The sequence below is a fragment of the Mus caroli genome, unplaced genomic scaffold (assembly GCF_978045245.1).
Source record: "Mus caroli unplaced genomic scaffold, Mus_caroli_1 scaffold_12, whole genome shotgun sequence".
In the NCBI taxonomy this organism is placed as follows: domain Eukaryota; kingdom Metazoa; phylum Chordata; class Mammalia; order Rodentia; family Muridae; genus Mus; species Mus caroli.
The window spans coordinates 82,272,391-82,298,346 of NW_028227267.1; positions in this window are offsets into that span (position 1 = coordinate 82,272,391).

The following is a 25,956-nucleotide window of genomic DNA, read 5'->3' on the forward strand; positions in this document are numbered from 1 at the left end:
CTAATAATAATAGAACATGCCAATTATTCCAGAAAATTCCTTATCATCCTGCTTATACAATGTCCTTAACACAAGTTTCATCTGTTTCAAGACATATACAAATGGAATCCTCCATTATATTGTTCTTTGTGTATAAATTTTGACCATAATATCAGTGAGAACCACATACATTATTGGATTTATTCAGCATTTCAATAACATTTTACTCTGGATATTACTTCACTTTATGAATATACCACACTTATGTTTTTATTATTTAATGGATAAACATCAGGGTACTTTGACAATTATAAATTTCTGTGAATATCACTGACAGTATTTTTGTGTTTATGTTAAAAGAACACATTTCTTCTATAATGTCATATCTTATTAAATAAATATATATTTGTAAATACACATGTACATATATATGTTATAAATAGTGTTTTGAAAAGTAGACAGTTAAAAATCACAGGATTTGTAGGGAAAATGCACTAAGATCACAACATTCATGATACACATCAGTGACATAAAAATAATAGCATTTTCTGAAACAATTCTATATACATGGCATTTAAAGAATACAAATTCTGTACATATCACACTTTATTCTACAAAAGATGAAGCTTGCTTGACATCAAATAGTTGGAATGAAAAAGATTACAAATTATGAATTATTTTAAGAAGACAGAATTCTATCCAAAAATCAGAAGAAAAACTCTATCCACATATGAATTGTCATGAAAATTATCCTAGTGGATCATGAAGTACCCCATGGATTCTTGAGAAGTGGTTATGCCCATTCACATGTTATATAGCTCAACTTATTGTGTCCTATTTTCTACAAGTACTTAATTATTTTTGTAAACCAAGTTTCTTGTCACAATTGGACATGACAAGCAAAAATCCTGTTTGATAGTAAAGTGATCTCCTAATTTATCAATTTTACTAAGTCAATTGTATTTTATGTTGCTTTTATAGAAAAACCAGCTGCCTCAAGAAATTAATTTGCTGGGGTAAATGTATATCTAATGTTATATGTACACACACACACTAAACACAAATATAACAATTTAAGACAGTGTCTGGTGATGTGAAAACAACACATAAATGGTTCAAAGAAAACTTTCTTAGCAAATCAATGCCAATGGTCTGAAAATAAAGTGAAGGGAGATTAATAGTGATCACTTAGAAACTTACGACCAGTCTGATAATGTTGCAATAATCCACCATCTAAACCAAATACCAACCTAGCAATGTAACCTAAAAATTACCCACTTCTCTCATCTTCCCTTTTACTATTTATTTTTGTATCAGCTGATAAGATTACACAAGTAAGCTCTAGCAGTGAGGCAACCAATTTCACTTAAATTTTAAAACATGATTAAAATTAATTTCAAAACTCTCTGCACCCACATCTTTTATTTCTAAGATCCCCCTAAAGCAGTAAAATAAGAATCTCCAGAATCTAAATGTTCAAACAATTGGACAGGCATGATATCCCAGATATTAGACCACTCATCTTTTTTTTTCTTGCATATGTTACCCGTTTTTATAGAAGTTACAAACATACCATCATACTATTGTAGTTTTTCCTCATAATCTCTAACTTTTGATCAAACATTTCTTCATATATGTGTATGAATATATATAATGTATATTAGTGTACATATATCTTGTGAAGATGTGCATATATATGATATATATATTATTTTCATCAGTCTCTTATATGCTTTCCGAATAATATGAGATATGGGTAAGGTAGGGGCAATACAGGAGTGAATTAGTCTCTCTCCAAAGTCTTCACATTTGATTATCAAAGCTGCTAAAATAACTGGTGTGACTACAGCTTGTCCTACAACTACAACTACAGCTACAAAACAGGAAGACATTAATGGGAAGAACATCTCCATGGTCATGGAGAAACCATGCTATATAAGAATTACAAGATAGAAAATAAAATGATGCTTTCTTCTGGTTCATTCATTCATAACCAAACTTTTTTTTGTCATTGATCTCTTTAATTTAATAGACCTTCTCTTTGGTAAATGTATTATCAATGCTATTCTTACTTTCTTCTTCTTCTTTTTTAATACCACAGGCAAACAAGAAATGCATTGTAATTTTATAGTGAATTATTTTAATTAGGTTCAGTCAAGGAAGTCTATTTGGAGGTCTAGAGTTCTGACTCCGTGAATAAAGCATTTGTTGTCAATCACAAGAACCATGGATAAATCCTTATACATATTCATGTGTACCCAAACATACTCAAACATGCATGAGGAAGAATATACATCACACAGACCTACACAATCATGCATGTGCAAGAATACATACCACACACACATACAAAATCATGTATGAACAAGAATACACACATACACACACACACACACACGCACATCTCTGAGAAAAATAATAAAATAGAAATGAAAAGAAGTCTATCCAAATATACACAGTTGAGTTATGTTCATTTTTACATGACAATAATTTTAAATGTCAATTCTCTGTGAAGACGTGATATTGAACAAAAATTCATATTCTGATTCTACCTTAACACTGAGTTATTAGTAGTGTTAAATCATTTGCATGACAGAATTCCCTGGGTGTCTGGAGCAAATATTTTGTGTTGTATATCAGAAACGCCATGGTAGCAATCCATACTTGCAAGTAAACTGTAAGAATTTGAAATTTTCTTCTGGAGATGCAACAGCACCATAGGTATAGAGGGCATGCCAACTATTACTGGCCTAATTAGCAAGCTCTAGTTTCAGAGTGGTATAAGGAAATCTCAATTCATGAGATGTGCCTCAGAGAGCTCCTTGCTTAGACTGATGCCAAGTCTTGAAGGAAGATAAAGAAGGCAGAGGAGAGAGAGAGAGAGAGAGAGAGAGAGAGAGAGAGAGAAGCTAAAGGAGTTCAATTTATTCCCTAAGTTTGTTTGAACATCGATAGTCTGAAGTATCTTAAGTTCCCAATCACAAAGGATTGAATGCTCCCTCTCTGGGCTATCCCAGTGCTTGCTGGTGTCAGCAGTGTTAAGAAAAGGAGTTGTGTTGTTGATCTAGGTGTTTTATGCTATCTTCTGAGATTTACAGCGTTAAATATGTAACCTTTAAAACAATATGAATAGTAATTGATACCAAGTTTGACCAGAGCACCTCCAATTCATTTAGTTGTCTACGTATAGGAATTTTTAGGATTGCATGTTATCCAAAGAAATAGAGATATCCATAAATCTTTGTGAAACTGTAACAATGATTATTCATCTAAATTTCTTGAGAATAATGCTTTCTAAATTTGTCATGAATAACTCTGCTTTAGTCAGTATACTTTTGCTCTTCTCCCCAGTATTAGGTCAGTGAAGAATAGTTGGTGTTTTTTTTTAATGTAGTCCTTTGAAAATTCTTCACAAAAAAAATAATATTCAATGAAAAGATTTTAGCCAAACATCCTGACAAGATTATAATAGTTCTCATTATCTAACTTACATTCACTCTGCAATTACCCAGGAAGAGGTGCAGAAGTATAATTCACCAGTGTTGTGGAATATCAAACACAGAGGTGTGATGGAGCTGTGAGGTTATTCACTGCCACTCTTCCTGTTTGTGGCACTACCGACATTCACCAAAGTGAAAACACAATACCAATCCCCACGTCATGCCTCACATGTGTTTTCCAGCAACACTATTTCCTTCACCTGTCCTCAAAACAATTCTTCCTCTCTTATTAATAGCTTAGCCTGAACATACACCCAAAAGATGCTCCAACATATAACAAGGACACATGCTCTACTATGTTCATAGCGGGCTTATTTACAATAGCCAGAAGCTGGAAAGAATCCAGATACCTTTCAACAGAGAAATGGATACAGAAATTGTGGTACATTTATATAATGGAGTATTACTCAGCTATTAAACAATGAATTCATGAAATTCACAGGTAAGTGGATGGAACTTGAAAATATCATCCTGAGTGAGGTAACCCAGTCACAAAAGAACACACATGGTATGCACTCACTGATAAGTGGATATTAGTTGGGAATACCCATGATACAATTCATAGACCACATGAAGATCAAGAAGAAGGAAGACAAAAGTGTGGGTGCTTCAGTACTTCTAAGAAGGGGAAACAAATTACTTACTGGAGGAAATATGGAGACCAAGTGTACAGCAGAGACTGAAGGAAAGACAGTCCAGAGACTGCCCCACCTGGCAATCCATCCCATAAACGAACACCAAATCCAGACACTATTGTGGATGCCAAGAAGTGCTTGTTGATATAGCTGTCTCCTGAGAGGCTCTGCCAGAGCCTGACAAATACAGAGGTGGATGCTCACAGTCAACCATTGGACTGATCATGGGATTCCCAATGGAAGAGTTAGAGAAAGGACTGAAGGAGCAGAAGGGGTTTGCAACCCCAAAGGAAGAACAACAATATCAACCAACCAGAACCCCTAGAGCTCCGAGGGTTCTAAACTAGAAACCAAAGAGTACACATGGAGGGACCCATGGATTCAGCCACATTTGGAGCAGAGGATGACCTTGTTGGACATCAATGTGAGGAGAGGCCCTGGGTCCTGAGAAGGCTCAATGCTCCAGTGTAGGGGAATGCTAGGGTGAGGAGGCGGGACTGGGTGGGTGGGTGGGTGAGAGAGCAACCTCATAGAATCACGGAAAGAGAGGAAGGAATAGGGGGTTTCTGGAGGGGAAACCGGGAAAGGGGATAAAATATAAATAAATAAAATATCCAATAAAAAAAGGAAAGAAACTGCATGAGAATTTTGTACAAAATGCAATAGTTTCATCTCAAAAAAAAAGGTCAAAATTTCAGTAGAACCATGGCAATCTTCTACATTATAGGACAAACATTTAAGGTTGAAAAACAGCAAAGGCAACAGACCAAATAACTTGTGATCTTATACCTTCCAGTAGTTGATGACAAAAATCCTTGTTAGGCTACTGCTCATGAAAGTTCCTAGCATTTAGTGAATATATTCTCACATATTAGATTTCGATTAATTATTTACCCTGGAAAATAACAAGAACAATCAGCTCTCATGTTTAAATGTGGTTACCAAAATTTAACGAAATAAATGAATTCAATTTAACTTCTAAATATTTCCAATTTTCAGAAATGTCAGCCAAGGAAATAGTTTTGACCTTTGGCCTGCTGCTTATTTATGAGATAGGGAAATTAATGGCTATAGCCTATGTAGAGGGGAAGTAATGAATGTAATTGTGGGGAGAAAAACTTAGCTCGATAATATGCCATAGGAAATCACCATTTTTTCAGTTTCTATGAGATATAATTCAACTGATGTATGGAATATTATTCTGCATGTAATAATAATAAAATAAATTGTAGATTCTAATAATAAAAATACATTATTAGAAAATCTACACAGGTCTTAGAAATATTTATGAAATAGCTATTAACTCAGAAATGCGTACAGAGTAAAAGAAATTGATACTGCTGCCCAAGGCTAGTTGCTTTCACCTAGCACCAAAGAGTAGAAATATTTCCAATGGAAAAGTGGGAAAATACATTATTATTCTTACTGAGTGAGGGCTGAGAGTATGCAGGTAGAAAATAGAGGCAATGCAAGTTATATTGAAACATTTATGTAACAGCACAGGTATGTGCACCAAGTTTGCCTTCTTGGCATTCCTGTTCTCTACCAGAATATGTGATCATAGTACAAGAAGACAGTTGTAAAGATTTGATCAGCATCTTAATGTTTTCTAAGAGTTCAAAAGATTGCCTGTATGATTGATAAAACTAACTAAAGAGAGAGTTAGGGCCTTTCATGGTATTTTTATCTTATGTTTTTATATTATGCTATAAGTTCATTTTAATTTTTGCAATAGCAGGATTTAATGAACACTATGAAGTTACTCTATATGAAGAATGAATATCATACATATTCAGTGGGTGTATATAATATTTAGGGTCATGGACAATATCTGTTATTCTCTTCTATGTTCACTTTTTTCCCTCCTTCCCTTCCTCTCTCTCTCTTTCTTCTCTCCATGCCTATATGCGTATCTGTAATACTAAGGCCACTCAGTATTCAAAAGAAAAAAATATTTTTAAAAAAGTCATTGTCTTTTTAATTTGTGTTTGTGACAGGTTCTCATACAGCTCAAGATAGCTTCTGAGTTAGTGTGGCGTCACAGAGGACCTTGCTCTTCCAACACTGTTCTCTTCTCTCCTTCCCAAGTGTTGGGACTATTTAATGTAATACACTATGGATTGTCCCAAACTAAATTAATAATTTTAAAATAAGGTCTTATAAACTATATGAACAAATTATTAAATTCATGCAGCAATTGACTACATATTAATGTTTAAATTTTCAAGTAAGATTTTGTCTCATGTACTATAATAAAACGTTTTAACTAATGTCCAAGTTAGCTTCATAGTAGGAATAGCAAAAAGAAAATGTGTTCCTTACCAAATTGTATCACCTTTGACAGGACACAAAAATGACAAGCTCCCTGAAAATATTGAGCCGAGCCATCAGTATCTACAAATGACCGTGGCTATGAGAGCGTAATGTGATGTAAACAGATGAAGGACATCAGCTTCGTGTAAATCAAGAGAATGATCTGAGTTCAAAGAAACCAAAAGTGTTGTCCTGGCTCTGCTGAGATCTTCTTATGAGATTTTTATAGAAGTTGCTTGAGTATTACTGGAGCTAGGGCAAGTATTTGAAGATAATAAGGAGTAACTTTTTTATTTAAAAATAATTCATTTGGCCCTGGTGGTGCATGACCTTAATCCCAGCACTTGGGAGGCAGAGGCAGGCAGATTTCTGAGTTCGAGGCCAGCCTGGTCTACAGAGTAAGTTCCAGGATAGCCAGAGATACACAGAGAAACCCTGTCCCGGAAAAAAAAATTATCATTTGTTTTTATTTTATATGTTTTGCCTGCATGCCTATGCATTACATGAGTGCAGGGTACTTGAAAGCCAGATAATGCTGTCATATATCCAGGGGTTGGAGTTACAAATAACTGTGAGCTGTCTTTTGAGAACTGGGGATTGAACACAGATCCTCTGAAAGAGTAAGAAGTGCTTTTAACCACTGTGCCATGTCTCCAGTTTGTAGTATCCTGTTTTAGAAAATAAAGAAGAGGTTATTGTAACCAAATGTTTATAAACACAGTTTGGAAAACAAAGTAGCTTAGATATGTAAGTACTTCTGTTGTAATACAAGACGGAAGGGCTTGAGAAACACAGGAGTAATTAACAGTATTTGCTGATGCTCCCAGAATGCATCTGTCTTGTGACTATCTGTAATTCTAATGTCACAATGCTCTCTTCTCATCTCTGTAGACACCATATGATAGTAGTACACATATGTACATATGTTTCTATATGGTACATGTTCATGGAAAACACAACACACAAAATAAAACAGCACAAGTATTTACTTTGTATATGGAGAAGAGCGATCAGCCATCTCAAAGAAGAGGAAGATCAGGCAAAAAAAATTAACCAAGAGATAATTAAATGGATTATTTTTCTTTTTATTGTTTTGGCCTAATCTACACTGCTAGCTTTACATATTAGTAATAATGATTTCAAAGATGGAATCAGCAATGTTTTGTGAGAGATGGACAAGCCTACAAAGTCTCACAAATTTAGGGCTGGTGCAACTATACAAATAAGGCAAATTCAAAGTCAGCAGGTAAATTATGCAGAATTGGAATTGTCATGCTTAGTTTTAACAACAATTTCTTTAATGGCATTAAAGTACAGGCATCCATTAGAGAAGGAGTAAATTAAAACTCCTGAGAAGCCAGGAGGGGATATACTGGTTTGAAACACTTAAGAAAGGCTTATACTTAGTTACTTCTTCCAGGGCTGTATTCAAGTTTTATGCTACATCTCGCTTCCATTTTTCCTGTCCAGTGACAATATGCACATACCTACATCTATACCCTCACTCCTTTGTTTATTCCAGATGTCCTTGTTTTAGTTTTCTTGACAGAAGGGCTGCTTATGTCTTATTCCCAGGCTTAGCAACTCACTACTGGCTTTTAGGAGTCAATCAGTAAATATCCATGAGTACATGAGTTAGAAATGAAAAAAGTAGATTTGAAACAATGTATAGGATGATCTTTATTTATAAAGGTAATATTGGGAAGAAAGAAAGTTGTGAAGACAGAATTTTCAGAGCCATAACTACATCTGATATAACAATGGACACAAAAGTAAATGAGAGTGGTCCAGTAAAGTAGAAAAGAAACAACACAGGAGAGAGAATCCAAACAGCAAAAAAAAAAAAAAAAAAAAAAAAAGACCAGCTTATGTGCACAGCCCTGTGCTTTAGAGGCATTCTGGAGACTGAGACGTGGGGATGAGGAACTGGTCGCTGGTTTTCAGAGGATTGACACTGTAATGGTGGGAAGCAATTAGAGAGAAAGACAGATGGATAATGACAACAGAATTTTTAAATGTAGACATGAAAATACACAGAGAACAAATTGAAAGGTAATTTCAGAATGCAAATTCGTCAAGTTACCAATTCATATGATTTTGATTAAGAGGGAGACATAAGCACAGTTTTAAAAAGATAGATGATAGATAGATCGATCAATAGATAATAGAGAGATATATAGATAGATGATAGGTAAATTAGATAGATAGATACATACATACATATAGACAGACATACATAGATGATGCACAGACAGATAGACAGAGATAGATAGATTATTGACAGATAGGTCAAGATCATTACAAAGCCTGAAAATACATGATGTTGTAAAAAAAAATAAGTATCGAGGAAAGCAATATTAATAAAGCATAATTTTCTAAAATGGTTCATTGTGGTTCTTGTGTAAGCCCTCATGGAATGTCACATGCTAGTACAACTGGGAACTGTTAACATTATCTCCTTTGAGTCATGTACTCCTAAGAGTGATCTATGGTGGTTATTTGTCATATTCTGTGAGTTGAAATATCCTATTCGTTTTTTTTCCATTTTAATTCTTTCCATAAACTCATCTTGTTTTTTCAGCCTTGGGGATAGTCACGATGAAATTTAAGCTACAGATTCAATGACCCAGACACTCATTGTGGGGAAAGAAGGCATTAAGAGGGCCCTATGAGGCTTCCATTTCTGCTGCCCTTAAACCAGTAAAGAGAGCCCCCAAAAGGACACTGTGTCCATGGCTCACATTCCGGGATTAGAAGTTGCAGAGGAAGCTATACTAATAAAAACACATCTGAAGTTTCTCTACAGTATGCCTTTCAAAGAATCCCACCCTTGTTCCTCTGAGAACTTGCATATTCCCTGAGATATGGCTGTTTATTCTTTTTATGATGAAATCGGGGCACCAACCAATGTTTAGAATTTTTTACTTTTACAAACTTGAGAGAATAATAAAGCAGTATTTATCTATTCTACAAAACTATTTATTAACAGTAAAGTGTCCTTTTTTTTTTTTAATTGACAGCAACTATGAGTGCCAACAAAGCTGGAAATGAAGGAATCAAAACATTGTTACGAGTTCATGTCAATTTTTTTATTTACTAATTGATATAAATCAACAAAGTTTAACATAAAAACTAACCAGAAACCCCCAGAGCTCCCAGGGACTAAACCAACAAACAAAGAACACACATGTTGAGACTCATGACTCCAGCTGCATATGCAACTGAGAATGGCCTAGTTGGACATCAATGGGAGGAAAGGTCCTTGGTCCTATGAAGGCTCTATGCCCCAGTGTGGAAGAATGCCAGGGCCAGAAAATGGGAGTGGGTGGGTTGGTGAGGAGGAGGAGGAGAGAGGGGAGGCCCTTTTGGGGGGGACCAGGAAAGGGGATAACATTTAAAATGTAAATAAAGAAAATATCCAATAAAATATGCATACTTTTTTAATGTTCTTTTTTTATTGGGTATTTATTTCATTTACGTTTCCAATGCTATCCCAAAAGACCCCCACACTCTCCCCCACCAACTCCCGCACCCACCAAATCCCACTTCTTGGTCCTGTCGTTCCCCTGTACTGAGGCATAAAAAGTTTGCACGACCAATGGACCTCTCTTTCCACTAATGGCCAACTTGGCCATTTTCTGATTCTATGCAGTTAGAGACAGAAGCTCCAGGGGGTACTGGTTAGTTCATATTGTTGTTCCACCTATAGGGTTGCAGATCCCTTTAGCTCCTTGGGTACTTTCTCTAGCTCCTCCATTGGGGGCCCTGTGATCCATCCAATAGCTGACTGTGAGCATTCACTTCTGTGTTTGCTAGGCCCTGGCATAGTCTCACAAGAGACAGCTCTATCTGGGTCCTTTCAGCAAAATCTTGCTAGTGTATGCAATGGAGTCAGCGTTTGGAGGCTGATAATGGGATGGATCCCCGGATATGGCAGTCTATAGATGATCCATCCTTTTGTCTCAGCTCCAAACTTTGTCTCTGTAACTCCTTCCATGGGTGTTTTGTTCCCAATTCTAAGAAGGGGCAAAGTGTCCACACTTTGGTCTTTGTTCTTCGTGAGTTTCATGCGTTTAGCAAATTGTATAATATATCTTGGGTATTCTAAGTTTCTGGGATAATATCAACTTATCAGTGAGTACATATTATATGAGTTCCTTTGTGATTGGGTTACCTCACTCAGAATAATGCCCTCCAGGTCCATCCATTTGCCTAGGAATTTCATAAATTCATTCTTTTTAATAGCTGAGTAGTATTCCATTGTGTAAATGTACTACATTTTCTGTATCCATTCCTCTGTAGAGGGGCATCTGGGTTCTTTCCAGGTTCTGGCTATTATAAATAAGGCTGCTATGAACATAGTGGAGTATGTGTCCTTCTTACCGGTTGGAACATTTTCTGGATATATGCACAGGAGAGGTATTGATGGATCCTCTGGTATTACTATGTCCAATTTTCTGAGGAACCGCCAAACTGATTTCCAGAGTGGCTGTACAAGCTTGCAATCCCACCAACAATGGAGGAGTGTTCCATTTTCTCAACATCCTCACAAGCATCTGCTGTCACCTGAATTTTTGATCTTAGCCAATATGACTGGTGTGAGGTGGAATCTCAGGGTTGTTTTGATTTGCATTTCCCTGAGGATTAGGGATGTTGAACATTTTTTCAGGTGCTTCTCAACCATTCAGTATTCCTCAGGTGAGAATTCTTTGTTCAGCACTGAGCCCCATTTTTTAATGGGGTTATTTGACTTTCTGGAGTCCACCTTCTTGAGTACTTTATATATATTGGATATTAGTACCCTATCTGATTTAGGATAGGTAAAGATCCTTTCCCAATCTGTTGGTGGTCTTTTTCTCTTATTGACAGTGTCTTTTGCCTTGCAGAACCTTTGCAACTTTATGAGGTCCCATTTGTCAATTCTCAATCTTACAGCACAAGCCATTGCTGTTCTACTTAGGAATTTTTCCCCTGTACCCATATCTTCGAGGCTTTTCCCCACTTTCTCCTCTATAAGTTTCAGTGTCTCTGGTTTTATGTGGAGTTCCTTAATCCACTTAGATTTGACCTTAGTACAAGGAGAAGGAATGGATCAATTCATTCTTGTACATGATAACCACCAGTTGTGCCAGCACCATTTGTTGAAAATGCTGTCTTTTTTTCCACTGGATGGTTTTAGCTCCCTTGTCAAAATCAAGTGACCATAGGTGTGTGGGTTCATCTCTGGGTCTTCAATGCTATTCCATTGGTCTACTTGTCTGTCACTATACCAGTACCATGCAGTTTTTATCACAATTGCTCTGTAGTACAGCTTTAGGTCAGGCATGGTGATTCCACCAGAGGTTCTTTTATCCTTGAGAAGAGTTTTTGCTATCCTAGGTTTTTTGTTATTCCAGAGGAATTTGCAGATTGCCCTTTCTAATTCGTTGAAGAATTGAGTTTGAATTTTGATGGGGATTGCATTGAATCTGTAGATGGCTTTTGGCAAGATAGTCATTTTTACAATGTTGATCCTGCCAATCCATGAGCATGGGAGAACTTTCCATCTTCTGAGATCTTCTTTAATTTCTTTCTTCAGAGACTTGAAGTTCTTATAATATAGATCTTTCACTTCCTTAGTAAGAGTCTCAACAAGGTATTTTATATTATTTGTGACTATTGAGAAGGGTGTTGTTTCCCTAATTTCTTTCTCAGCCTGTTTATCCTTTGTGTACAGAAAGGCCATTGACTTGGTTGAGTTAATATTATATCCAGCTACATCATTGTAGCTGTTTATCAGACTTAGGAGTTCTCTGGTGGAATTTTTAGGGTCACTTTTATATACTATCATATCATCTGCAAAAGTGATATTTTGACTTCTTCTTTTCCAATTTATATCCCCTTGATCTCGTTTTGTTGTCGAATTGCTCTGGCTAGGACTTCAAGTACAATGTTGAATAGGTAAGGAGAGAGTGGGCAGCCTTGTCTAGTCCCTGATTTTAGTCGGATTGCTTCCAGCTTCTCACCATTTACTTTGATGTTGGCTACTTGTTTGCTGTAGAATGCTTTTATCATGGTTAGGTATGGGCCTTGAATCCCTGATCTTTCCAAGACTTTTATCATGAATGGGTGTTGGATTTTGTCAAATGCTTTCTAAGCATCTAATGGGATGATCATGTGGTTTTTGTCTTTGAGTTTCTTTACATACTGTATTACGTTGATGGATTTCCATATATTGAACCATCCCTGCATCCCTGGGATGGAACCTACTTGGTCAGCATGGCTGATTGCTTTGATGTGTTCTTGGATTCAGTTAGAGCGAACTTTATTGAGAATTTTTGCATTGATATTCATAAGGGAAATTGGTCTGAAGTTCTCTATGTTTGTTGGATCTTTTTGTGGTTTAGGTATCAGAGTAATGGTGGCTTCATAGAATGAGTTGGGTAGAGTACCTTCTGTTTCTATTTTGCGGAATAGTTTGTGAAGATCTGGGCTTAGATCTTCTTTGAAGGTCTGATAGAACTCTGCACTAAACCCATCTGGTCATGGGCTTTTTTTGGTTGGGAGACTATAAATGAATGCTTCTATTTCTTTAGGGGATATAGGACTGTTTAGATCATTAACCTGATCTTTATTTAATTTTGGAACCTGTTATCTGTCTAGAAACTTGTCCATTTCATCCAGGTTCTCCAGTTTTGTTGAGTATAGCCTTTTGTAGAAGGATCTGATGGTGTTGAGTATAGCCTTTTCTTCAGGATCTGTTATGTCTCCCTTTTCATTTATGATTTTGTTAATTAGGATACTTTCCCTCTGCCCTTTAGTGAGTCTGGCTAAGGGTTTATCTATCTTGTTGATTTTCTCAAAGAACCAGCTCCTCATTTGGTTGATTCTTTGAATAGTTCTTCTTGTTTCCACTTGGTTGATTTCGCCCCTGAGTTTGATTATTTCCTGCAGTCTACTCCTCTTGGGTGAATTTCTGTCCCTTTTTTATAGAGCTTTTAGGTATTTTGTCAAGATACTAATGTGTGCTGTCTCTAGTTTATTTTTGGAGGCACTCAGAGCTATGAGTTTTCCTCTTAGAAATGCTTTCTTTGTGTACCGTAAGTTTGGGTATGTTGTGGCTTCATTTTCATTAAACCCCAAAAAGTCCTTAATTTCTTTCTTTATTCCTTCCTAGACCAAGATATCATTGAGAAGAATGTTCTTCAGTTTCCACGTGAATGTTGGCTTTCTATTATTTATTTTGTTATTGAAGAGCAGCCTTAGTCGATGGTGATCTGATAGGATGCATGGCACAATTTCAATATTTTTGTATATGTTGAGGCTTGTTTTGTGACCAATTATATGGTCAGTTTTGGAGAAGGTACCATGAGGTGCTGAGAAGAAGGTATATCCTTTTGTTTTAGGATAAAATGTTCTGTAGATATCTGTTAGATCCATTTTTTTCATAACTTCTGATAGTTTCAATGTGTCCCTGTTTAGTTTCTGTTTCCACGGTCTGTCTATTGGTGAAATTGGTGTGTAGAAGTCTCCCACTATTATTGTGTGAGGTCCAATGTGTGCTTTGGGCTTTACTAATGTTTCTTTAATGAATGTGGCTGCCCTTGCATTTTGGGGCATAGATATTCAGAATCGATAGTTCCTTTTGGAGGATTTTACCTTTTCTGAGTATGAAGTGCCCCTCCTTGTCGTTTTTGATGACTTTGGGTTGGAAGTCTATTTTATTAGATATTAGAATGGCTACTCCAGCTTGTTTCTTCAGACCATTTGCTTGGAAAATTGTTGAAGTGCTCCTCCTTGTCTTTTTTGATGACTTTGGGTTGGAAGTCTATTTTATTAGATATTAGAATGGCTACTCCAGCTTGTTTCTTCAGACCATTTGCTTGGAAAATTGTTTTCCAGCCTTTCATTCTGAGGTAGTGTCTATCTTTTTCCCTGAGATGAGTTTCCTGTAAGCAGCAAAATGTTGGGTCCTGTTTGTGTAGCCAGACATTAGTCTATGTCTTTTTATTGGGGAGTTGAGTCCATTGATATTAAGAGATATTAAGGAAAAGTAATTGTTGCTTCATATTATTTTTGTTGTTAAAGTTTTCATTCTGTTCTTGAGGCTGTCTTCTTTTAGGTTTGTTGAAGAATTACCTTCTTGCTTTTCCTAGGGCTTTGTTGCCATCCTTGTATTTTTTTTCTGTTATTATCCTTTGAAGAGCTGGATTCGTGGAAAGATAATGTGTGAACTTGGTTCTGCTGTGGAATACTTTCATTTCTACATCTAAGGTAATTGAAAGTTTGGCTGGGTATAGTAGCCTGGGCTGGCAGGCTCTCTTAGTGTCTGTATAAGATCTATCCAGGATTTTCTCACTTTCATAGTCTCTGGTCAAAAATCTGGTGTAATTCTGATAGGCCATCCTTTATATGTTACTTGACCTTTCTCCCTTACTGCTTTTAATATTCTATCTTTATTTAGTGCATTTGTTGTTCTGATTATTATGTGTCGAGAGGAATTTCTTTTCTGGTCCAGTCTATTTGGAGTCCTGTAGGCTTCTTGTATGTTCATGGGCATCTCTTTCTTTAGGTTTGTGAAGTTTTCTTCTATAATTTTGTTGAAGATATTTGCTGGTCCTTTGAGTTTGGTAGGTTTGGTCTTCTCATTGTGTCCTGGATTTCCTGGATGTTTTGAGTTAGGATCTTTTTGCATTTTGCATTTTCTTTGATTATTTTGCTGATGTTCTCTATGGAATCTTCTGCACCTAAGATTCTCTCTTCCATCTCTTGTATTCTGTTGCTGATGCTCGCATCTATGGTTCCAGATTTCTTTTCTAGGGTTTCTATCTCCAGTGTTGCCTCACTTTGGGTTTTCTTTATTGTGTCTACTTACCTTTTTATGACTTGGATGGTTTTATTCAATTCCATCACCTCTTTGGTCGTGTTTTCCTGCAATTCTTCAAAGGGATTTTTGTGCTTCCTCTTTAATGTCTTCTACCTGTTTAGCAGTGTTCTCCTGTATTTCTTTAAGTGAGTTATTAAAGTCCTTCTTGATGTCCTCTTCCATCATCATGAGAAATGCTTTTAAATCCGGGTCTAGCTTTTTAGGTGTGTTGAGGTGCCCTGGACTGCGTGAGGTGGGAGTGCTCGGTTCTGGTGATGGTGTGTGGTCTTGGTTTCTGTTAGTAAGATTCTTATGTTTACCTTTCATCATCTGGTAATCTCTGGAGTTAGTTGATTTAGTTGTCTCTTCTTAGAGCTTGTTCCTCAGCTGATTCTGTTACCCTCTATCAGCAGACCTGGGAGACTAGCTCTCTCCTCTGAGCTCCAGTGTTCAGAGCACTCTCAGCAGGCAAGCTCTCCTCTTACAGGGAAGGTGCACAGATATCTGGCATTCAGACCTCCCTCCTGGCCGAAGATGAAGGCCCAAAACAGGACCTGTCCCAGAAGCTGTGTTGCTTTGGCCTGTCCCAGAAGCTGTTAGATTCTGTAGTCCACACTCTCACCTGTGCAGACTACATTCGTTGAAGTCCCGGAACCAAGATGGCTCCCCAAAATATGCACACTTAAAAGTAATTTTAAAAATCTTTTTAAAATCAAGGCAGAAAAATCTTATTCAGTTGTTACTCATCTTTGTATTGATGGGATGTTCTTATTTGGTTTTGCATTCTTTTTAAAAATAAATGAATTTTAACTATTGACATAACATATTTATAACATTCCTGCCTTCCCTCTCTTTCCTCCTAGCTCTCATATGTATCACACATCCTTGTTCCTTAACTCAAATAATTTTTGTAAGTGTATGTGTGTGTGTGTGTATGTGTGTAGGGTGGGTATTCCTAGATACACATGTGAAAACTTGTTAATCCACATACTTCTTGAATGTGGGAGTGTGTGTGTGTGTGTGTGTGTGTGTGTGTGTGTGTGTGTGTGTATTTGTATGTAAGTTTTGAAGAATGTCCATTTGGTAATGGATTAGGAATTAGTCTTTTCTTCCATGAAGAATACTATTTCTCCAGCTTTCAGAAATCCTTTGTTGTCTCTAACTCTTTCTGCATTTTATTAGGAGCGTTGAAGCCTCCTGGATGCTCCTATCCATGTTATCATGTCTGTTGCTGTCATCCATTCTCAGGTCATATTTATAAACCATGAGATCAATGGTTTAGCTTCTGGCACCTTAGGAGACACAATTGCAAAGGAAACTCCCTTATCCTTTGACTCTTAGAATCTTTCTGTTTCTACTTCCACAGTGATCCCTGAACCTGAGGAAGAAGTTGTGTTATAGATACATCAATGAGGACTAGATGCCACAACTCTGCATTTTAACTGTTTTGGTTTTCTGTAACATCTTTCTCTGTTGAAAGGAGAAGTTTATTTAACAATAGATGAGGACTACACTTATATGTGTGTCTAGAACAAATATTTAGAATGTAGTGAGGGATTATTCTGGTTTAGAAAAATAGTACTTTTATATTCTCCTCCAAGCCCAGATTTCACTATTCATAAATAGTTGGCTAGATTTCCAGTACTCAGAATGATTACCCCTGTGAAGAGCAAGAATTAGATATAGTTTGTGAGCTATTGATTACCTCCAATAATGAACCCTTAGGGTTTCACATGCTGGTCATTGTGTTGGTTCATAGGCAAGCACTGCAAGTTCTTTCTCATGTGGGGTTCTTAGCTCCATCTTCATATGTGAGGACCTAATGTGGAGTAACTACAGAAACTAGGAACATTGTGGTAGTAGGAATTTAATAGAGAGAGTAACAGGGTATAAATTATCTAAAGAGTGAAAATGGAGGGGTGCATATTAGGGAGAACCTAAGAGAATAAACACAGAAAGCAGAGGCAGGGTAACATACCAGTAAGAATGTTCAAAATGTATTAAGTAATCATCCTATTAATTAGCTACTGAAAAATATCAAAAATGTATATAAGTGGCTGTATGAACATGCATATATAAGTTAAATTTTTTTCCATATGAGTTGAAAATGCTACTTCCAAGAGCCTTAGAAATTTTAATAAAATCCTTAACACCAGAGCCAAGAAGCCTCCTTTGGAATTTTTCATCAGGGTTGCCCAAGAGACAGCCAAAATAATTTATGTTGTTGCTATAACCTTTAGTTGACCCCAAGAAGCAGAAGACAAGTCCCCATTGCTAGAAACACATGAGACAATTCAGAAAAAGGACCTAGAGCCTCCCTGAAATAGATCTGATGTATCATCCTCTTCGCAGAGCAGTAGCTATTATAATACCAGAAGTCATCATACAAGCTTCTGCAGGAGGAAAGCAGCCAACAGAACCATGCAATTATTTTGCAATCTTATGCTGAGTAAATGACAGCTTTGTTTGGTTCATAATTTTACGTGAAAATATCTCAAATCCTGTTGTCTTTTATTTTATTAAATTCAGGTTTTAACTCATGTATCCTAGATCTTGCTCTATAGTAAACAGCTTCCTGGCAACTCTTCCTTTAGAACATATAGTCTGGTTGCTTAAAATCCATAGTCTTTATAATATTTATTTAATAAACTTCCATATTTATTACAATTATATATTCTATGTAGATATGTTTTAGGTCTGTCTCCCAATATGTAGGCTTAACTTAATTTAGAACTGCATAGAAAATCTCTCTAGCCATGTCATCCATTCTTACAAGCATGACTCCATCTTTTTCTATACTGTGAAATTGACTTTTATTTTTAACTGTGTGTATGTGTGTGTGTGTGTGTGTTTGTATAGACATGTGCATGTGATGCAGGTGCCCAAGGAGGCCAGAAGATGGAGAATGATGCCTTGAAAGTGGAATTACTAAGTTGTAAGCCACCTGACAGTTCTTATACTGCAGAACTATAGCAAAAGCTGGATGATTTCTTGAAACTTTTCAAGTATTGAACACAAGTCATATATTGCTGCTCACAATGTGGTCCATTTTAACTTTTCCATCACTAGTACCTTGACTTGCCTTCAAATTTCAGTCATCCTTTTATTGAACAAATGGGAATGGGTAGATTTTTGAGGTAACCTAATTCTTTTCTCCCATCTCTATAGATGAATTTTGTTCTTGTCCTTCACTGAACTCTCACTTAAGTTAAATAGCTTCTTGTCAGTTTGACTCATGAGAACACTTAATTCTTGTAATACCAATTCTAGTTCAGGTGAACAATGAAACTTCTAAGTTCTTTCCTCATGTGTAGATCTTTCTGACTGGCACCTTGATAATGTTTCAGGTCTATGAGCCAATATAGGTGGACCAGATGTAGAGAAGAGATGGCCTTACATCTCTCTCAAGTTAATTGATCATTTTCGTCCATAGAAGATTCAGTTGGCTTAAAGAAAACCCCTGCATCTTCTCTCCACACCCTACTTTGGATATCAAGAGAGAATTCACTCCACAGCATCCTCTCTCTCTCTCTCTCTCTCTCTCTCTCTCTCTCTCTCTCTCTCTCTCTCTCTCTCTTGCTTTTTTTGTCTCTCTAATTTTTGCTTTTTTATTAGCATATGCTCATTGTACAAAATGTTTTTATTATGATATGATGATATGCTCAGCCACGTGCATCATGTATTTAATCATATTAAGAGCTAAAACCCTTTCTTGTTTTTCCCTTCCTCATCCCACTATCCTCCATCCTCTTCCTTTTTCATCTAGATATGTGTTTGTATGTGTGATAATAATATAAAAGGGGGTTATCAATCTAAGAGTTGGAGACGTGGAAGGAGTTGGAGGAAAGGGATTTGAGAAGAGGTAAAGGCAGGAAAGGGAATGTTATATTTTAATTAAATATTAAAAATATCTTAATATAAAATTTAAATTCCATATAGAAGGGAAAACTGCAATACTTGTCTTTCTAGGTCTGGATTATTTCACTTGACCTGCTTACCTTCAGTTTCATTCATTTTTCCTGTAAATGATGGGTGTTTATTAGGGTATTCAGTTGTGGTAAGTTGATAGTCACTGCCACGCACATCTCACTTGAAGGTCTCTTGAGCATAGCCAATATTGTTCTCCCTTAGCCTTCAGAATCTCTGCTTGAATTCTTCACGGGTGCTGGAGATGAATGGGGATAACTTTTGCATGAGAGACGCTCCTCCATATCCCAATAGTGCAGCTCCAATATGCCATGTCTGTCATCTTCATGAGGCGCCAAGAATCTTAGCACTGCTTTATGTACCCCTGAAAAGATGATGGACTCACACAACAGTCTGAGAGCAGCACTATTGCAGATAATATTAACATGTTTGGGTAAGTGCCCATGCATTCGTGGTTCTGTTTTAAGGCCTTTTACTGAACAGTTACAAAGAGTTCTGTTTTACTAATCTTACCATTAGGCCTGATTTAGCATATTGTCCATGATTCTTGCCTGTATTCAATTTTGTGTCCAGCAACCAGTGATCACATTCAGGCAAAAATTTTTAACTTCTCTGGTTCAGAAACACTGTACATTTCCACTAAGGAATTCTTCTATTTCTCTTTGATTCTGATCTTTTTCTACTAAGCTCATAGTTAATAATACTTAAAGGTAGAAACCTTTTACAAATGGGTCTTCAATCATTACTATTATATTTTAATAACTATGAGAGCAATCTATTAACAATTAATTATGGTAAATGAAGGGGGACTCTCCCTGCATAAATGAAAGCATGATGTTCATATTTAGGAAAGGTTTACTCAAGTACCTTACACTAAGAAAGGCAATCAACAAAAGGTAGAAATATTTTCATCAAAGTGTGACCAGAAATGATTAACAAATACTCTGTAAATTAGAATCACAAATAAGAAGCAGCTTCCACCTCAGAATAAATTAATACATATGTAGATATTATCTTATTCATAAAAAGGAACAGTCTATTGAAGCATGCCTGTAAATTAGAAAGCTAAAGTAATAAATAATTTAAAGCAGTTGCTTTCTTGTTTTATAAAAGTCACTTTTTCCCATGTCACGTTGTTTTTATAGACATCAATTATTTGTCAGTTGTATTCGTTGTAAAAAGCTGTTTAAAGGTTATGTTGTGAATACAGTCTGCATAGAGAAGGTTTTACTAGTAAAGCATATGTTAATATATCCAGGGACTGAACAATTAAGAGATGGTTGAGTTCATTAACATATCTACAATTATATAAGTCTGGTTGAGTCTAAGCTTTTCTTCATTCGGTCATTGAATCTCTAAATGACATGATAGAATGAAGAAGAATGGAGGAAATTTTAGAGAAAGAGAAAAAGGTGTCCTGTATAGCTACTACCAATAACACCTAAAACTGTGAAAGTCAGAGTAAGCTGGAAACCAACAAATTGTGATTCCGATCCTTGGTGAGTCATAATGTCCAAGGGGTGGGGAGTCTGAATGTAAAATGAGGTTGTTCTAATTTCTCGATATTATCCTAGAAGCCTTTTAATATATTACTTATATCTTTTTTTCCACTCGAGGAAAGAAATGATCTGACCTCTAAGAAGCACATTTTCAATAAATTCCATAAAACAGCAGGAGAGAATGCAGATTGAAAATGCGGTTCCAGCATCTTGCACTTTAAAAAGCTTTTAAAGGCTGTCTCATGCATTTATCTTTTAACAAAGATGAATGCACAGACACCCTGTATTCCACTCTGCTTGGTAAGGCAGTGCTAATGCTAAATCAATGCCAGAATGATCAAAAATGAGAATGGAATCAATATTCTGATCAATTGAATTGCTTTAGATATTAAAAAGTAATTATTCCAGAACAAATATGCATTGGCAAATATAAGAATGTTTTTCACTCATCTAATAACTTTCACTTTAAATATTGACAAATTCAGTCCACAAATAAAATAACAAATTTGGGGAAATCATATTGAACACTACGTTTATAAAATGTGTCTGCTACAGATAAAAATACAATTATATTCTTTCACACATAACTCTCTATTGAGAGATTTTTCCCCCTCCCAAAATAGAGGTGAGTCTAATTTATTATCACATTTTGTAATGAAACGCAGGCATTCAAGTAAAAATAAATAAATAACTAAAGCTGTAGAGGTCCTCCCCTCAGCACCAGACATAAATTAGAACTGTTAGGCAGCCATCACAGCCCATCGATTTACAGCTGCCGGTGAGTGGCACCGTTGGCAGAATTAGAATTGGTCCCTGACCTTAAGGAACTTACATTCTGGTTTGAAAGCCAAACTTAAACCTATGAAACAATGAGGGAAACTTGTAGAACGAAACAATGCAATGAGAGCTAACTTTTATTGGCAGCTTACAATGAGGCAGATAGTGTTCTAAGCACTTTGTGTACTGCAGTCAATTCTTTTGATGTGCTGCCCAATTCTACTTTAGTGGATTGATACAGCCAACACCTAGCTGCTATATATGTTGGCTGTAAAGTGCTTCAACTACACTAATCCCCAGAAACGGATGTCTGTCTCTAGAAACCAAGCCCGCTTGTCTAGAATATTGTTGTACCAAAAACTTGAGGCAGCTGCAGCCATAGTCTTCCTAGCAAAGGAGACGATAGGTCCTATCAATTTCAGTTAACATGTCTCCTAACTCCCAAAAGGATGACACTTAGACCAGCTTCAAGACCCTCATTCTATTAGCCTTCCCTACACATTCATTTTTATCTTACCTTCTCTTATATCCTTTACACAATAATTTCCAGTAGAGCTCTGCTTCTAGCTAGAAAGACTTAAGCCACATCAATAAAAGTGTCTAAGTTTACCATAAACTTTCTAGAAAATGACTTTCACTTGTTTTGCAACTGGGGAAACCGAGCCATACAGAAACGAAGTGTGTGAACAAATTCACATGAACTTCCATCATAAGGGGCAACCGGCTTCAGCTGTGCTCTTGAACTCTGGCATGTTAAACTGTGAAGGATCGCCCATTGAGGGACTCGCTGTGTAGCACAGAAGACTGGTGTAAAATGAAATTGGTTTTAAAGTGATGGCTTTAAAATTCTAGCCTTGTGATTTTGAAGTAACTACTTAATTTTATAGTACCTATTTGTAAAAATTATATAAATCCATTGGAGGATAAAGTGAGATCAAATGTGAAATTTCAGGCCTGCAGCAGGCCTTCAGTAATGTTAGTAAAAATTTCAATTTGTGAATACAAGTACTCCTTTAAAAGTGTGCCACATGTTAAAATTAATAAAAGTTTTATTTAATCATGTCTTTTAGACTTCACAATAGGATGGTGTTAAAATATTACTAGCCATATTTTATTGATACAAAAAATATTAAAACTTGGGAAACTCCCAAAAACTTAGATTTAAAAAAATAAATGTGATGATTATTCAGAATTGGGGCTCCTTTTGGGGGTTCTTAGTACTGTTGATCAAACGTAATTTAACGTATACTTAGAAGAAAGCGTGGGAGGAATTTTATTAGAGTTAAAACACAAATACACACACACAGACACAGACGCGCACGCACGCACTCACACACATACATGCACTTGACCAGTAAATTGTAAATCCTGGCAACTACTTGGAAGAGGAAGCTGCAAAAAGAAAGAACCCAAACAAACAAACAAACAAACAATAAACATGAATTATGGGTCAGAATCCAAGACAGCAGATATATTCGTCAGTGGTGGTCAACAATCTGCTTCATGGCCGAAGGGGTGGAGAGCATCAGAAAAAACTTAAGAAAATCTAGAGTGTATGAAAGTGTACTTTCCACTTTTGACCAATAGCTGAAAGCAATTAAAAGAAGGAAAATAAAAAGGAAATGTTAAATCCTTTGTGAATGAGAACTCAGAAAAGTGATGCAGGGCAGAAGTTTTGTTGGCAACTGCATCTGGTTTCATGAGTGTAAGTATATTAAGAAAAGTGGTATAGTGAGTGAGTGGTGTACTCTTTTATGTCTAGCACTCACAGGTGGAGGCAGAGGCAGGCAGATCTCTGTGAGTTGGAGGCTAGCCTAGTCTGTATAGTGAGTTCTATGACAGCCATGGCTATATGAAGAGATAGAAGTACCTAAGAGGCAGGCAGACAGGCAGACAGGCAGGTAGGAAGGTAGACAGACAAAGAGAGAGAGAGAGAGCAATAATTGTTACCATCTCCTTAGTACATCTTCAAGTGAATGAGCTTTCAGAGGCCAAATTTTCTATTCTGATTGACACACACACCCACGCGGATTACCTCTTAAGAAATGAACCCAATAATATAAAAAATTAATATCTGGAGTAGATCTGTCTCCATCAAGAACAGATCTTAAAGTCCATTCTTTTAACCAAGAGAAAGTAACTTTTGCCTTAATGGGCCACCAAATCTTACTGATACTGAAGTTGTCATCAGCTCTACTGGAACTCACAGAAGAATGGAAGCACAGAGAGGGAGGAAATGAAGGCAGTGGCAGCTATCTCAGAATGAATGGACAAATAACTGAAATTTGTTTTTCTCCAAAAACAATTTAAATGTGTTTATTTGACAAATTAAAATTTGTGTATATCATGTGGGATATGATCATCACAAACACAAATTTAAGTGAAACTGATTTATGCATACAAGTGAATGCATATGTGAAATGCCACTGAAATGTAGACATCCAAAATACTAATTGGGACTCCCAAAATCGTCAGTTATTCTTCAGAATTTTGCCAGGTTGCCTCTCATGTATCTTTGTCATACTTTTTACTGTCTTGAAGAACAGAACAGTCTGTTTCCCAAACCATTTCCTTGAATAATGTTAGGAAAATGATTCCTATAATACCACTGAAAGTCTTTGTCAAGTATCAGAGATTCTAAATTTAAAAGTATTTGCCATGAGAAATACCAAAGGAATATTAACCAAGCTACTCTTCACCAACCATTGCCCTTGTTAAATAAAATCTGTACCAGCTGAATCTTCACCACAAAATAAATTACAACTGCAATGGAAAATCCACAGCTTACATCCACGGCAGACATAGATTTTTTTTCAAGATAATATTAAGCAATGAACATTTTAACTTTATCAACTTCACTAATGCAACGACATTTTCTGTTACACAGCATACAAAGCCTGGTGGGTGAAGGAATGTCTGCCTGAAGCCTCTAGATGTTAACTGATTTATTGCTTCTCCAAATTCACAATGTTTTTGAAGTTCCTCAGATCTTAAATCAAGGATCTTGCACTAAAAAGAGTACACCTACAGTGAAATTAACATTTCCCCATCCTTATTATACCATATTATTTTTCCTGTCTTAGCACCTTAAGATGAAAGATATATAGCATTGAGAGAATTGGTCATTTTATTGGAAAGCTATAATGTCTTATTAAGTAACTATATTAATGTTGGCATAAATTTTGCTGCTACCTGAGCCTATCTCTGGGCATTTTAGTCAAGTTCATAGTTTCCAAACCAGAATTTCACTGAAGTTGCTCTTATTGTATTTAATGTAAATGTGCCCAAAAGAACAGAACAATTACTTTGCCAAGATTTAGTTTTATATCTAATAGACCTTCAAGATGATATAGCTTCTCTTTATACTCCAGCGCTTTGTGCTTTCCTTAATGCCAGAAAAACACAAGTTCTTTGTCTGCCCACCTGATTCTCTTAGTTTGTATGAAGGTTTGAATAGGTATATTTTTGAATGCTTGGCCACAGGGAGTGGCACTATTAGGAGAAGTGGACATGTAGGAGTAGGTGTGGCTTTGTTAGAAGAAATGTGTCACTGTGTAGGCATTGAGGATTCTTATTTGCTCAAGCTTCACCCAAGAAGACATACATTCTCCTGCTCCGTATGGATCAAGATGTAGAACTCTCAGCTCCTTTTCAAGCTCCATGCCTGCCTGCACTTGGCCATGATTCCCACCATGATAATAGACTAAAATCTCTGAAACTGTAAGCCACGCCCAATTAAATGTTTTCTTTTGTAAAAGTTGCCATGGTTATGGTATCTCTTCACAGCAATAAAACTCTAAGACTGTTTATGAAATAAAACAGTTTGCCTCACTTAGCACATAGTCCCTAACATGTAGCAAGTACACTCTGCACATTAGTTGTTTATCATCATCATTATCATCATCACCACCATCATCATTATTTATTGCACAAATTTATTACTTTTAATATCTTCTACCAGCATATGAATTTTCTTCACACATTTTGAAAAGTTAACTTGTCAATGAGAAAGGGAAATGCTAATATTCTCTATGTACATCTTTTACCTACATATGGCTTGTCTGTGATAAATTCCACAGACTATAAAATCCAAGAGGTACTAAAAAGGCCTGGTGGTATATCTCAGTATATCAGTGGTAGAGTGCTTACCTAACATACACAAGGCCTAGGTTTGGTTCTCAGCACCATTATAAAGAATACAAGCTCAGTATCCTCCCATCTGTTCAGGAGGTTGGGTCAGGACATCACTTGAAACCTGGTCTCCTGACCCAGGTGGATGATACAGCATCTTACAAAAACAAAAAGCTGTTTGAAAAGTGGTAAGAGCCTTCTGGTTGATCCTAATTTTCTGGATGGCCAAAGAGGTTCAAACTTAACAGTCACTTCTATATGCCAGAACAATATTTCAATACAAAACCCTATTTTTTTTCCTTATCACAACTGCTGGCAAAGTTTGACAAATGTTGGTAATTAGAAGGCCT